The sequence below is a fragment of the Nicotiana tabacum genome, chromosome 11, assembly GCF_000715075.1.
Source record: "Nicotiana tabacum cultivar K326 chromosome 11, ASM71507v2, whole genome shotgun sequence".
Classification (NCBI taxonomy): domain Eukaryota; kingdom Viridiplantae; phylum Streptophyta; class Magnoliopsida; order Solanales; family Solanaceae; genus Nicotiana; species Nicotiana tabacum.
The window spans coordinates 108,973,804-108,990,280 of record NC_134090.1 but is presented as its reverse complement, the minus strand read 5'-3'; positions in this window follow the sequence as shown (position 1 = coordinate 108,990,280).

Sequence of the window (16,477 nt, the reverse complement as noted above, 5' to 3'; positions counted from 1 at the left end):
GGTATCTAACTGGCAGAATTTGTTTTAAGACATGAACATGATATCTATATGCAGTTGATTGTTTAAAACCTATGAACATGATTTCTAGATGAAAATGGATATACAAAATTCAGAATGACCTATAGCCATATTTTCAATATATATATGCAGAATTCAGATTTCCAGATACTTATGGACATGATTTCCATATGAGAGAATGCAGAATTAAGAAATACCTATAGACATGGCATCTATGTAAGAGTTGCAGAATTTAGAATGACCTATAGGCATGGTATCTACCCCTTGCATACATAGTTACCCGCCTTTTTCACTAGTCATCCCCAAGAGTTTATTACAAATTATTACAGTCCAGAATAAAGTAAAGTACATCAGAAAAATGTAAATAAAAGTACAACCAAAGGAGAGCCTGATTTAGACTTCATGTCTAAAATATGAGGTAAACCAACTCCATAAGATCAAGATCCAAAGCCTTTCTCTCATTCGAGTGTGTCAAAGTTCCCTAAGAGCCTCAAAAAGGACTCCGGACAATGCTCACACCCAAATGTATTATCAGATTAGGACAGTGTAGTGTGGAAGGGCCAGCCCTCAAGTGTCCAAGTTCAGAGGGAGCTCAAAGCGTCCCAAGGAAAGGCTCACAAGAGAGGGGCAGAACTTAAAGACTAAGAGAGGGTGCAAGTGCAGAAACAGAATTCTAAAAGGGGGAAAGAAGAGGGAAAGAGCTACATATAAGTACACATAAGGGGTTCAGGGGGAATAGGGAAATTGAAAGAGGCAAGGGGCAGGCTATGGGTATGCCCAGCAATGGAGAATGCTAGCATACCTATAAGCCTGTTAGAACACACTATTTAGAGGCTAGTATCCCAAGGGATCAAATTTAATTCATGGACAATAATTTGCATATTTCCATGCCTTAAACCATAGCTCAAACACATAGGGGCCAGGGGTTTGGGATTCAGAATAGATCAGGCAGAAAGTAATTAGCATGCTAAAGTAAGTGTTGAACTATACAGAAACAGTGAGTAGACATAGATACGAAAGTAGTAAATAAACACTTTATTGTGGTGCTAAAGCTTAAATCAGGACGTACCAGTTTCAAAGAAACAAATAGAGAAAGCAGTAGGTCTTGTAAACAGGTCACAGTGCAGACAATAAGAGAGAATACTATTGCGTGTAAGTGTAAGTTCAGAAAGACTATGAGTGATGGGTGTGCTAATGAAATAGTCGTGTATTTATAGTGTGAAAAACAGGCAGAAATAAGGTAAGAAAATAATTAAGGAACTGGATGTCAATTAAGAATCAATCAACACAAGACTTCCTTTAATTAAGGAATTCGAACTCAAAAGGTAAAACTATTTAAGGAAAGAAATCAAATAAACATCTTATGCAAAGTAGGCAATTAGGGGTAAATACATAGAAGTTTATTTTAGAGGCAGAGCTTTGAAATACACGGTTGCATAAATAAGGTAAGAGAAATCATTTAGTAGCCAGTAAATCAAGGATCAGAGATTTTGTAATCACTGGTCCATGAATGAACCAAGTCAAAAAAGCTGAGAAAAGTTTTTAACTTAAGTCGAGTAACAGCGTAGTCAGCAAACAAGGAAAGAAATCAATCAAACTTATACAAAAGGAAGTCTGAAATTAATCAAAAATTGAAAGCCCTTTTAGAGGGAAGTTCAACACATATAAAGAGCACACAAGTATCAGGCATGCGAAAAGGGGTCAAGTTGAAGGTCTTATAGAGTTTAGCAAAAGTCAGAATCATATGAAGAAACAAAATTGAAACAATTATTTTGAAACTTAATGAAGCAGTAGATGAAACAACTCCAAGAACTCAAATAGGTCCAAAAGATTAGGGTTTTTGAAATCAGACAAGTTCAAAGATGAAGCACAAGCAAATCACATAGCCAATAGTCTCAAAACTCAGATGAACCCCCAAATTCTACGATTTTTACCATCAATTGAGTGCAGAGGTGAGAGGACAAGTAATCAAGGAAAAGATACTAATCGAAACAGGTTCAAAGGTCTCAAAAAGGAACTAAGACCCTTAGCATGCTCTTTCAGTAGTAGAATCTCATGAGAAGCATAGCAAAAGAACAACGTACGAGACATAGTAAAAGAAACATAGTAGAAGAAGCTAATGAGAAATATAGTAGAAGAAACTGATTAAGAACATGGTAGCAGAAACTTAATGATAACATAGTAGAAAAAAACGTAGTAGAAGAAACATAGTAGAAGAAGCACACAAAAGAAAAAGAAAAATCAGAGAAACATCTAAAAACCCTAGATCGGAAAATAAAGGCTTTGAAAGCATAACTTTTGAAAGAAATATCATAAAATCGTTTAAAAGCTTAGGGAAAACATGGATCTGGAACAGATCTACAGAGATCAGAAAAACCTTAAAAGCTAGGGTTTCAAAGAAACCCAAACGGTGAGAAAGGCTTGGATATAAGCAGGAGGAGTCGAGGCCAGGCTCGAAACAAACATGGCTTGCCGGAGCAAGGTCGGAGATGGCCGTGAAACTTGAATCAACAAGGGTCTGGACCCAACTCTTCGTGGTCAAGTCATGAAACTTTAGTAACCAAGCGTGAGGAGCCATAGAAGGCTGGTGGGTGGTGAAACCACCATGGATTCAGGCCAGGAGGTGGCCGGAGAAGATGGATGGAAATCATCGGAGAGGAGGGGAAGGGGGAAGGTTCTAGAGAGAACCAGAGATAGAGAGATAGAGAGAGAGTCGGTTGAGTGAGGAATGAGAGGGGTCTTGGCGGGTCGTTTGGTTTCATTTGGTAAGGGCAGATCTGGATCGTTGATCAAAAATGATCAACGGCCAGGATTTAGTCTGGGTTGAGTCGGGTAGATTTAGGATTGGGATTGGGTTTTGGGTTGGTTTAATTTGGGTTGGGTATTGGGTATAATCAGGCCAAATTAAAAGGCCAAATGTGGCTATAAGTTAAATAGCCCCCTTTTCCCCATTTAATTTATAAAAAATAGTAAATAAATTTCTGAAAACCAATTGAAAGCAATAAATTGATTTATAATACATAATTAAAAATTTAAAATATAGTATCCCATTTTATAAACATGACACAAATTTAAACCTAAAAATGGCTAATATTGCAATTATGTGCAATTAGCTTTTAAAAAAAATACTAAATGAAATTGTAAAATATGTAAAAATTACCTTAGCTATATTTTGGCATAAATATAAGAATCCAATAAATGAATCACCAAAATGATAATTTTGGGAATTATTATTGAATTTTTTACGAACAAAATAGGGAAATAAATTGGTTAAAAAATCTTTAAAATTAAGGAAAAATAATAAAGCATTTGGACATACTTATATATGCACACATATGATATTTTGAAAGTATTTTGCATATTAGAAAAATATATAGGAAAATATTGGGTATCAACAGGGTGATTAACATGATAAGGAAGTTAAGTTACGAGTTATTTTAGCCGTATGATAGTCGTGTGTTATGTTTCTAAGTTAAGCGAGTTGTGGAACAAAAGTTGGAAAAGGTCATCACAAGTTGCATTTATAATGTGCTGAAATTTAGGTCAAATGTAGATGCAAGTTTCTCCCAATATACGTGGAATCAAAGGATGATCTACATATAAAATTGAAGATCTACGAGTCTAGTTTCTAACACATTAAACTATTTGTCGATACAATATCGGACTAGAGATATATTCGCATTTTCGCGAGACTACACCAAGCAGCTCTCTATGGGGCCCACATAGGCGGTTTAAGACATATGGATATATTAAGATGCCTCAGCCCCGTTTTAAGTCATTATTTTCAGTATGTTCAAACCTTAGAACCTTAGAAACACTCTCTCAAGGTTCTCTTATGATCCAAGACCCAAAAAAAGGCAAACTACACAAATCAAGTGTCGGGAATCCCGTGGCGCTAGTAAGTTTCTTGTTCTTCTTGTTGTTGCTGATTTTTATGTGGTTCCAGCTCATGTGGGAGGTTGTTTTAAGTGGTTTATGTTCTGTAAAATACTCTCCCATGGTTTTCATATCAACCCTAGGTTATTTCAAGTCTTTCAAATGGATTACACCATATTTCAACATCAAAAGTGGAGAATAACACCTCTTTGAGGTTGTGTTGTCATTGAGGATAGTTGTGTGTTGTTTTGTGCGGAAATTTCAAGTTGTTGCTACTGGATAATGTAAGTATAACAGCCTACTAATTGTGCTTAATTTTTCTTGTTTGTTGGTTAAGTTGTTAGGATGATAAACTACAAGATAATACTTGGATTAGTTTAAGTCACTTCTATGATGTTGTATTGCAATTGAGGGTTGTTGTAAGCTAAATATAACTTGGATTTCGACCTAAAGCTACTATATGAGGTATGTGTATTGTGTTCTTGCAGGTGCTTAAGGTTATCTTGATATTGATTAAGTTAAATGGTTGGACTAGACATGAACTAGTGAATAAAGTTTCTAATTGAAGATAGTTGGAGTTGTGGATTGTTTCCTTTGTTATAAATAAGTGGTATAAGGGTGGAATCATTGATGAACTACTTCATTATCATGTTAATGATGCTGTTAAGTTAATGTAAGAAGTCTATAAGGGGTGATATGGGTTATACGGATTCTAATCGGAGCTTGTCGCTCGTCGTGAAGTAGTTGTGACTTGTTATTGTTATATGGTGTCTTGTTATTGATATTTATATATTGATGGATTTCTCTGGTTGTTGTTTTTGGTACATGGTATTGGAGGAGACCCTTGTTACAGGGGAAATGTTGCCCGAATTTACGTAAACGAGCTACTAGCTTAAGTTACAGACTTAGCCTTTGCTCAGCAATGATTTTGAATCTCCTTATACTATGATAGATTGAGTTGACTTGTTTGAAGAGTTGATTGAAAGGGATTAAGGACTCAACGGGTTTAAGGTATGTTAAGGCACTTCCTTCTTTCTTTTGGCATGACCTAAAGTGAAATGAATACGCTATTTCATAACGGATCTACTCCTAGCAACTAAGGTTTTCCATGTTGTTCTTTCCTTATAAAATTATTCTAAGCAACTGTGTATGATCCTTGAATCCTACTAAGGTTCATATTGAGGGTATAGATGTCCATAATGTTCTTAAGTCACTCCAAAAGATTTAGAACGTGATTCCCTGAGTCTAGCATGTATTATATATAGTATCTATTTTACTCTACCGAGTCGCGCTATAGTCGGCTGGGTACGGCACCTATTGTGCAACCACTGATCAATTGGTTTTACCAAGCTCCACGTGACCGGGTACAATTCTACCGAGCCATATGATGGCTGGGTATGTTTTTACCGAGTCCTCTTTGAAGCCGGTACGATATGATGATGATGATGCCCATAGAGGCGATGTTTTCAAAAGTTTATGTATATATATGTATTATGCATTTCATGTCAGTAGCCCCTAGAGGCACTCAGATTTTACATGTTGTATCTTCTCTATTTCTCTTTACATTACTGTTCTTGTTTATGCTTTCCTGTCTTACATACTCGGTACTTTATTCGTATTGACGTCCCTTTTGCCCGAGGACGCTGCGTTTCATGCTTGCAGGTCCCGATTGATAGGTTGACAGTCCTCCTAGTAAGCTATCAGCTCAGCGAAGGTGTTGGTGCACTCCACTTGCTCCGGAGTTGCCTATTTGGTCAGTATGCTTTGGATATGTATTGATTGGTATGGCGGGGCCCTGTCCTGACCTTTATGATTTTATGTACTCTTAGAGGCTTGTAGACAGATGTCAGGTGTATGGATAATTGTATGGCCTTGTCGGCCTATGTTTCGAGTTTACTAATGGTCATGTCGGCCTTATAGGCCCGTATGTCACATATATTAGTTTGTATATCATGTTGGGTCTTCATATGTTGAGTATTCCCTTATGTTTTATTCTTGTTATCTCATGACAGGTTTTCTGGCTCATTTACTCATGATAACATGATAAGAAAGATATGTTACGTTGGTACTCGGTTGAGTAAGGCATCGGGTGCCCGTCACGGCCCTTCGGTTTGGGTCATGACAGGGGAGGAAGGCTCTTCCATTCAGGCTGTAAGCAGAGGGGCACATCTCAAGAATTGGACCATCAGGACAATCAAAGCCCGACGAGCCTTGGGGTAGCAAGGCTAAAACAAGTATTATTCACTGTTTTATTTACTAAATGATTTTCTTTTCGCATTTTTCAATTCCCTCAATAAGATATTCGATGTCCAAAACCGTTACTCAATTTATCAAAAGCATTTTTAATTTTTCTTATAAATTAATATTTATTTCTATCATTTTCTCTCCTTGCTTTACCAATACAGCATTACTATTAGTTGTCTTGATGAACCACTGACTGTGACATGCAATGAGACAACGCAACAAATGGATATGGATTCAGAGGAAGATGACATACCTGATGAGATTGTCAAAGAAGTTGAGAACTTTGAGAACAGACCTAAGTCCAACCTGGACGAGACCGAAATTGTCAACCTGGGAGATGCAGAAAACGTCAAGGAAACACGAATCAACATTCACCTATCGCCATCAGAGAAGAAAGAATACACAGAATTTCTAAAGGAGTATGAGGACATATTCGCCTGGTCGTGTGATGACATGACTGGTCTGAGTACGTCTATTGTGGCTCACAAACTGCCAACCGATCCAATATGTCCCCCGGTAAAGCAAAAGCTCAGAAAGTTCAAGCCTGATATGAGTTTGAAAATCAAGGAAGAAGTCACCAAGCAGATCCATGCTAAGGTTCTCAGGGTAGTAGAATAACCGACATGGTTAGCCAACATTGTGTCAGTGCCTAAGAAGGATGGGAAGGTCAAAGTCTGTGTCGACTACCGGGATCTCAATCGGGCCAGTCAAAAAGACGACTTCCCTTTGCCAAATATACATATCCTGATTGATAATTGCACCAAGCATGAGCTACAATCATTCGTAGATTGCTTCGTTGGTTATCATCAGATCTGTATGGATGAGGAAGATGCTGAGAAAACGGCTTTCATTATGCCGTGGGGAATGTACTGTTACAAGATGATGCCATTCGGCCTAAAGAATGTAGTGGCCACCTACATAAGGGTCATGACTACCATCTTCCATGATATGATACACAAGGAGATAGAGGTATATGTGGATGATGTTATTATCAAATCCAAGAAGTCCACTGACCACATAGAAGATCTAAGGAAGTTCTTCAATAGACTGTGAAGATACAACCTGAAACTAAACCCCGCAAAGTGCGCATTTGGGGTTCCTGCTGGGAAATTGCTTGGGTTTATTGTGAGCCGCCGAGGAATAGAACTGGATCCATCGAAAGTCAAAGCCATTCAAGAACTACCACCACTAAGGAACAAAAAGGATGTGATGAGTTTCTTGGGAAGGCTTAACTACATCAGCCGATTCATAGCACAGTCTACAGTTATCTGTGAGCCAATCTTTAAGATGTCAAATAAGGACGCCGCCACCAAATGGACCAATGACTTCCCAAAGGCCTTCAACAAAATCAAGGAGTACCTGTCAACACCACCAGTTTTAGTCCCGCCCGAGCCAGGTAGACCCTTATTACTCTACCTTGCAGTGTTAGATGGAGCTTTTGGCTGCGTTCTAGGGCAGCTTGATGAAACAGGGAGGAAGGAACAAGCCATTTATTATATCAGTAAGAAGTTCACCCCGTACGAGGCCCGGTATTCTCTATTGGAATGCACTTGTTGTGCTTTGACTTGGGTAGCTCAGAAGCTGAGACATTACTTCTGCACCTATACTATATATCTCATATCGAGAATGGATCCCTTGAAGTACATCTTTCAGAAGCCTATGCCCACCGGCAAGCTAGCCAAGTGGCCAATCCTATTGAGTGAGTTCAACATTGTTTACGTAACTCAGAAAGCTGTCAAGGGACAGGCACTAGCAGACCACCTTGCTGAAAAAGTGGATGGAGGATACGAACCCCTGAAAACGTATTTTCCCGATGAAGAGGTATCATTTATAGGAGAAGACATTGCAGAATCCTATGATGGTTGGAGCATGTTCTTCGATGGAGCAGCAAACTTCAAAGGACTTGGAATAGGAGCAGTCCTAATATCAGAAATCGTTCAGCATTATCCGGTGTCTGCCAAACTCAGATTCCCTTGCACCAATAATATGGCCGAGTATGAAGCCTTCTTCTTAGGACTCAAAATGGCCATTGACATGAACGTTTAAGAGCTGCTAGTGATTGGAGATTCAGACTTGCTTATACATCAGGTACGAGGAGAATGGACGACCAAGAACTCCAAGATACTCCCATATCTGCATCATGTACGGGAATTGAGAAAGAGGTTCACGAAGACGGAATTCCAGCATGTTCCCAAAATCCAGAATAAGTTCGCCGATGCATTGGCTACCCTATCATCTATGATACAGCATCCCGACAAGAATTTCATTGATCCCATTCCGGTGAAAATCCACAATTAGCCAGCTTACTGTGCCCATGTTGAAGAGGAAGCAGACGGAAAGCCTTGGTTTCATGATATCAAGGAATATTTGGCAAAAGGAGAGTACTCGGAGCATGCAAATCCTACTCAGAAACGCACACTTCAGAGATTATCCAACAAGTTCTTTCACAATGGAGGAATCCTATATAGGAGGACTCCTGATTTAGGATTATTAAGATGTGTCGACGCAAATGAAGCATCCAGGATACTAGAGGAAATTCATGATGGGACCTGCGGTCCACATATGAACGGTTTTGTCTTAGCAAAGAAGATACTCCGCGCTGGCTACTTTTGGATGACTATGGAGATGGACTGCATCCAGTATGTCCGGAAATGCCACCACTGTCAGATACATACGGACATGATAAAGGTACATCCAAGCGAGCTTAACACAACAAGCTCACCATGGCCATTCGCCACCTGGGGAATGGACGTTATTGGACCAATCGAACCTACTACTTCAACGGACATAGGTTTATCCTAGTAGCCATCGACTATTTCACCAAATGTGTCGAAGCAGCATCCCACAAAGCAGTGACTAAGAAAGTCGTGGCAGACTTTGTCCGCGACCGCATTGTTTGTCGATTCGGAATTCTAGAGTCAATCATTACTGATAATGGCTCCAACCTCAACAACGACTTGATGAAAGCTATGTGCGAAACCTTCAAGATCAAACACAAGATTTCCACAGCCAACAGACCTTAGATGAATGGAGCTATAGATGCTTCCAACAAGAATATCAAGAAGATATAAAGGAAAATGATAAAGAATCACAGACAGTGGCAAGAGAAGTTATCATTTGCTCTATTAGGGTATCGCACCACAGTCCGCACATCAACCGGGGCAACCCCCTATATGCTGGTTTACGGTACAGAGGTTGTCATTCCCGCTGAGGTAGAAATTCTTTCCCTAAGGATCATACAAAAAGCTGAGCTCAACGATGCAGTGTGGTTAAAAAGTCGTTATGAGCAACTAGCCCTTATAGACGAAAAGAGAATGAATGTAGTCTGTCATGGTCATCTCTATCAGAACAGAATGTCCAGAGCCTTCAACAAAAGAGTCAAGCCAAGACAGTTCACACCAGGGTAGCTGGTGTTAAAAAAAATTCACATCAAGATGAAGCCAAAGGGAAGTTCTCTCCTAACTGGCAGGGTCCATACATGGTTCACCGGGTTTTGACGGGAGGAGCCCTCATACTTGCAAAAATAGATGAGGAAGTTTGGCCAAAGCCGATCAATTCAGATGCAGTCGGGCGTGACTATGTGTAATCGTTATGCTTTCCTTATATATGATGTAAACTGAACTATGCCTGACCTAATTCCCGTTTAAGAGGGGATACGTAGGCAACCCTATGGGTTCGGTCACAATTCAATAAAAATTTCATTTCCCCCCCTCCTCTCCCGCAATTGGAAACTGGGGCAGAATTTTGAAGAGGACCCTCAAAATTCCGAAGTAATTTCAGCCGATCGCCACACGAGCAACAGTCAAAAACGTCAACCCATCAAACTAGGGCAGAATTTTGAGGAGGACCCTCAAAATTCCGTAGCAGGGGAGGTTGCAATGTCCTGAACTGCATCACAGTCGTTGGTTCATCTAAAAGCTATTTTTAATTTATGTCATATTTTTACAAAATCATGCATGTTATTATTGAAACTGCTTTGTTTAGCAACGCTACCCCAATAATACAGACGGTATCACCAGATCAAAGACGAACGAGTCAAGCAAAAGCCAGCGGGGATACGAACTAACCTCCCTCTTACAAAACTCATGATTTTTCTTTGGATGCAGGCACTAGGATTGTGAAATCATTAGACATACTGTACGCCCACGGGACAAACATTGTTCAAAATACGATTTTCAGAACCGTTGCACTTACCAACATTTGCTATCAGCACACACAAGTAATGCTCCATAGTCACAATGCTCCTAGTAATCACAATGTCGCAATCTGCTATCAGCTAAGAAAACTCTACTGTCATTTGTTATTTTATTTTCTGCATAAGGCTACTATTCTGCCTTCCAATCTGCATAAGGCTACCATTCTGCCTTCCGAGACTACACGTTGTCTCCATCTGCATATTTATTATATAAGGCTACCATTCTGCCTTCCGAGACTAAACGTTGCCTCCATCTGCATTTCCATTGCATAAAGCTACTATTCTGCCTCCAATATGCAAAAGGCTACCATTTTGCCTTCCGAGGTTAAGCTCTACCTCTATCTGCATCTACATTGCATAAGGCTACTATTCTGCCTTCCAATCTGCATAAGGCTACCATTCTGCCTTCTGAGACTAAATGTTGTCTCCTTATCCATCTGTATTCTTGCTTAAGGCTACCATTCTGCCTTCCAAGGTTAAGCTCTACCTCCATCTTCATTCGCATATTTGCATAAGGCTACTTTTCAGCCTTTTGAGGCTAAGCTCTACCTCCAATTTTCTTCGAAACTAAGCGCTATCCCAAGCATTATTTATTTTGCTTATCTTACGGGTTAAGGTCTGCCCTTCAATTCGCAAGACTGAGCTTTGTTTTGTCCGTATCATACTACTACATCCTTCATGGGCTGAAATATCACCAACTCATCCAAAGGCGTTACCGTTCGGAGGCACCATCTTCATAGCCCGAGAACATCATGTCATGGCCTGAGGATCTCTTTCAATATTTTGCATATTATTATTCAAATGCGTCATGGTTCGGAGGCACCATCCTCATAGCCCAAGAACATCATTTCATGGCATGCGAATCCTGCATCAAACAACCCATGGCCCAGGACATCATGGTCTGAGGACACCATTCCTAACCGTCCAAAGACAACATTCATGGTCCGACGGAAATTTGCATCATGTTTAAATTACGCAATATATGCTTGTATCGTTTATTTGCAGGTAATCCGACGAGCAACGGTCATCCTGGCAGAAGCAGTCCCGCTCCAGTTCTCCTAACCATTCCCGTAAGTCGCTTGTTCATCCAATCCTATGCGTTGCATTCGTTCTTGTAAAACTTTATCGATATACTCCGCCGATGAATCCTGAACTACATATGGTCTGATTCTTGTAAAACTAGGGATATGTAGGCAACTCAAAAACCAGGGTGCGGCCTAAACCTCTTCGAACCATTTCGCTCGATCAAAATTAGCCATCATATCTTTACCCGACAACTCTTTCATCCTTTCCGGGTAAAGAGGGGCAGTTGTTGATACCTAATTTTTCCTCAAACTATTTTTAAATTTGCATATATACCTTCAAAATCACTTTTTATAATACTTGATATTTTTCCACATTATTATCAATTTATTTTTTTTCCTTTTTTATTTAGTACTTTATATCCAATAATTATTCATAAATTACATTACAAGTAATTTAAAAGTATTTCTTAGCTCAATATATCATTTTAATCCTATTAGTATTTAATTATTTCACAAATTTGCCAATTTGGCATTGTTTGTCTATAATTACAATAATTTTGCAATTATAGCCTAATTATATACTTTATGCTATTTTAATTCAATAATCAGCAATTTTACATTTTAAATATTAGTTAATTACCTTAATTTTACCTATTTAGCTTTAATATCATTTTATCTAATTATTAGATATTTTTATTAATTATTTATCTAATTTTGATGGGTATTTAACAATTAGCCATTCTTATTTAAATTATAGCCTAATTACACCTGGTCCAAATTAAATAACCTACCAGACCCAAGCCCAATGCACCATACCACCCGGCCCAATCCCTCACTCAATCTGAACCGTTGATTAATTTCAATCAACGGTCCAGATTCCCCTTACCATAATTAAACCCTAAGACTACCCCTTATCCCTCTCTCATTCTCTCTCAACTGGTCTCTCTATCTCCCTCTCTCTATCTCTGGTTCTCTCTAGAACTTTCTCTTCTCCCCTCCTCTCCGATGGACCCTATCCACCTTCTCCGTCCACCTCCCTTGCCGGAAACCATGGCTTCTCATCATCTCCTGGCCTCTGCTTCACCCCACGCCGGTTTGACACTACCCTGAGGTCCTCAGGTGAACCTGGAGCGGTTCAACTCCTACCCATGGTCCTTCATGACATTTTTTGGCCACCTCCGACCGTTCGAATAAGATCTATGACTTTTCCGGCTAAAACCGGTAACGTTTTAAGGTTTTCTCATCTTCTCTGGGTTCTTTGAAACCCTAACTCTTAAGACTTTCCGATTTCTTTTAGATCTATCTTAGATCTGTGTATATTTTGAGCTTTTGTTGTTTTCCTCAAAGGTTTTTCCGATTTTTCTAAAGTAACTCTTCATCTTCGAACTAGGGTTCTTAAACACCTTTTCAAAAAACGCTTTCTTCTGATTTTTTCGGTATTAATCTACGACTCTCACTGTGTTTAAACGTTTGTTTGAGCCTTCTCCTTTATCCGAGTTATTATGTTGAAAACCCTAATTTTTGGCTTTAGTTTTGGATTCTTAGTTCGTCTTTACTGTTTGTTCATTCGATTTGTTTGTATGTTTGATTCTCATGAATATGCTTTGATTAATTAGAGTATTTTATGATTTTCACCCTAGTAATGTCTATTAAGGTTTCCGATCTGGTTCTTCCTGTTTATACTCCGTTTATTGGTTTATTTATCGAAGTCCATACTATTTCCCTTAATATAGTACCATTTTTCGATTTGTGAATCCATGATTTACTGTGTTGATACCCTTATACTAATTTTTGGCTATTCTTTTCCTATTTTCATAACCCTTAAATTATTTTTACCTTATTATGTGGTTGACTGTATTATTAATTGATTCCTACTGTTATTTCCTTAATTAGACCCTTATGTATCTATCCCTATTTACGTATTATGTACCTATTGTCACACCTCCTTTTTTTACTACACCCTGTAAAGGGCATAAATATAAGGGAGTTTTTCCAATTGAAGGACAATCGAAATGGGATTTATTTATTAAAGATCAGAGTCGCCACTTGGAATAATTTATAGTGTTCCAAGTCACCAGTTGAATCCCGAATCGAGGAAAATATGACTCTGTTTAACAGTCCGTGAACCAGAAATCCGAGTAAGGAATTCTGTTAACCCGGGAGAAGGTATTAGGCATTCCCGAGTTCCGTGGTTCTAGCACGGCCGCTTAACTGTTATATTCAGCTTAATTATCTGATTTTAAACAATTATGAACCTATGAGCAAATTTTAACTTTATAACTGCTTTTATTCATTTTAAGGAAGATTTCAACGTCAGCCAAAACACATCTTTTGACCGCGCCACATGAAATACACCCGCAGTTTGAGACATATTCTATTTGACGCTGTTAAGATTTGGATTTGGGTCATATGAAATGCACACCCGAGTTTAGGAAGGTAATATTATTAAAATAACGCGCCTAAAGCAACTACGCATTTTTAACTTCGCGAGGGCCATGGAAAATTCAACTAAATGGCACGCCTCAAATCTACCTTAAGAGTCTAATTAATTTATTAAGGACTATTTACGGGAATTCTAATTACTTTAACTAAAAGTTTGACCCTACTAATTAACTGGACATCGTCGTATTAAAATACCAACTGCCTAAAAGAAAACTATTTTGACAACAACAACTGCACAGCCCCGTTTGAAAATGCCTTCAAGCTTGGGCCCAATATGAGCCCAAGTCCTTGGTGGAAAGTGAACATTTAAAGACGTATCACATGCAACCAAGTTTGGCCTTGGTCTTTCATCAAATGGCCGGTATTAGGCCCAAATCTTAGAATCAACATTTGTGCACAATCAATTAAATACGGATCAATTAAACGATAAGATGATATGAAATTGAACCTGCATTGTGTAATTTTTTTTTTTTGAATCTTAATTAATCAACACAAATTGACTAACTAAATTTCTACTTTCATTTTTGGCATGCATTTTTCTGGGTCGAATATGCTATGAAAGGAAGACACAGCAGCAGAACGGATGAGCCATTAGGATCGAGAAGCGAGCCCAAGCAGCGAAGGCACACCATTTACCTTGCAAATGACCTCGAAGCCCAGGCTCGAGAAGCCCAACCTTTGCCAAGGTCAGAACTGGGGATCAGGACTCAGCATCGCATCGAGCCCTACGTTAACTTACTAACGCAACATGAAACTTCAAACCAACTAACTCTTTTTCAATACCAAACAGTAACAAATCTAAGGAACTAACGCAGTTTACTTGAATCAAAAAAAAAATCAAAACCCAAATTCTTAAAGAGCTCAAATTCACATAGGCAGCGTACTAAAGAAATGAAACGACCAAAATAACATGTGTAATTCAATACTTATTACATAACACTAAAAAGTTAAGGGAAGACAAATGCGATGAAATTCAAATGCGACTTGTATTCATTCAGGCTTCAACTCAAGATACATCACTTGTGGACAGCGATTCAGAAAATACCTGGATATAGAAAAATAAAACCAGAAAATCAACTGGAGATCAAGAATAAGCAGCAGCAAGAATAATTCAGCAGTGAAGAAATGAATAGCAGGATTTGCTCAAAAGTTCAGTAATGGAATAGTGTCTTCCAAATAGTAAACCCAAACCAACTTTAAAATATTTAGAATTCAACCCATTTTTAGCCCGAAATGCAAAACTATCAAAGGTTCAGTGATTTCAACTGACTATTAAGTTTAGAACAACCAAAACCCAAGCAAAATTTTCAGAAGTTTCTCAGAAAATCCCAGAAATATAAGTTATTTCAGAATTTCTTCAAGGCAGCAGCAGTTTTTGATTTTTCTGGATTTTCGTCTCCACCTTATCTTTTTTCTGACTTGAAAGCCAAGTTATCGTGCCTTTATAGGCAAGTTATTAGGGCAGCTTTCAGATATTAGTCTTTGCATTTTGCCCCCTTTTGAATGTTTAATTTTAGCTTAGATACCCTTAGTTAAACCTCAGAATTTCAAAATAGTCCCCCTCCCCAGCTTCCTAGAAGCTTCCTAGTTAGTTAGAACAAGATTCCTTAGGCCAATTCCCTAGACTACCCTTCGAACCCTGATTATTTACTCTAAGAACCCATATGGGTCAGATTGACCCTGTACTTAAACCAATATTTGGGCTTAATTCCGACCCAATGACCTAAATCAACCCCCTTGGGGTGAGGTCTACAATGGCTTCAAAGCCCAATCAAGACGAACTAAATCAAATCAGTCAAAAAAACAAAGGGCAAACATTTGAATGATTTCGAGAATTAAACCTACACTAATCAACTGATTATTACACAAATAAACAAAACATTAACCAATTCATCAAAATAATCCTAATCAAATTAACTAGGTGACTAAACGGGATATGAAGTCAGACCTTTAAACGAGCTGATAACATGACTAAGGAAATAGAGACAACCTTCACACAGAAAGACGAAAAAGGAAGACAACTAACAGAAGATAGCCTACACCCGGAGGATTGGTCGAGTTTCAACCAGACTAGTAGAAGAAAATTAAACCAAAGAAAAGGGAAGGAGAGGAAAATAAAATAGTGAAAGAAAGACCAGACAAAAGAGGAGAAGGGAACCTACCGATTCAGACTCGAAATCCATCGGAGACACAAGGCCTAACAAAATTAACGCTGATTGTTTGAATCCAGACTTCGAAACTCGAAGAATAGCCCTTCTGACCATGCATGCACCAAGTCCGATAGAAAAGGGCTTTTGAAATTTCAAGGCTCGAACCCAGATCTAAGATTCGAGAAGCTCCGGAAAGATTCGAGGGAAACGAAGTGAGGATACGGCATGAGGGGGTCGTAGTGGCTATGTTGTGTTAATCTGGGGCCATTTGGGAAAAGTCAAGTTTTTGGTCTAGTCTTCGATTTAAAATTCTAGACGAACCAGTAGGATTCGAAGGACATAGGTTAGGGATTTGGGAAGAGGAGATGAAGGAGGTCTTGGGGTGTAATTTTGGTGGCCATCGGAGACCTACCGCCGCCGTAGGGCGATTTCTGGCGGCGGTGCACATTGGGGTTAAGTTGGGGTCTTTGGGAGTGTTGGAGATGACGAGGGGGGGTCTGAGGGTTCCGACACTTAAATATTAAGCA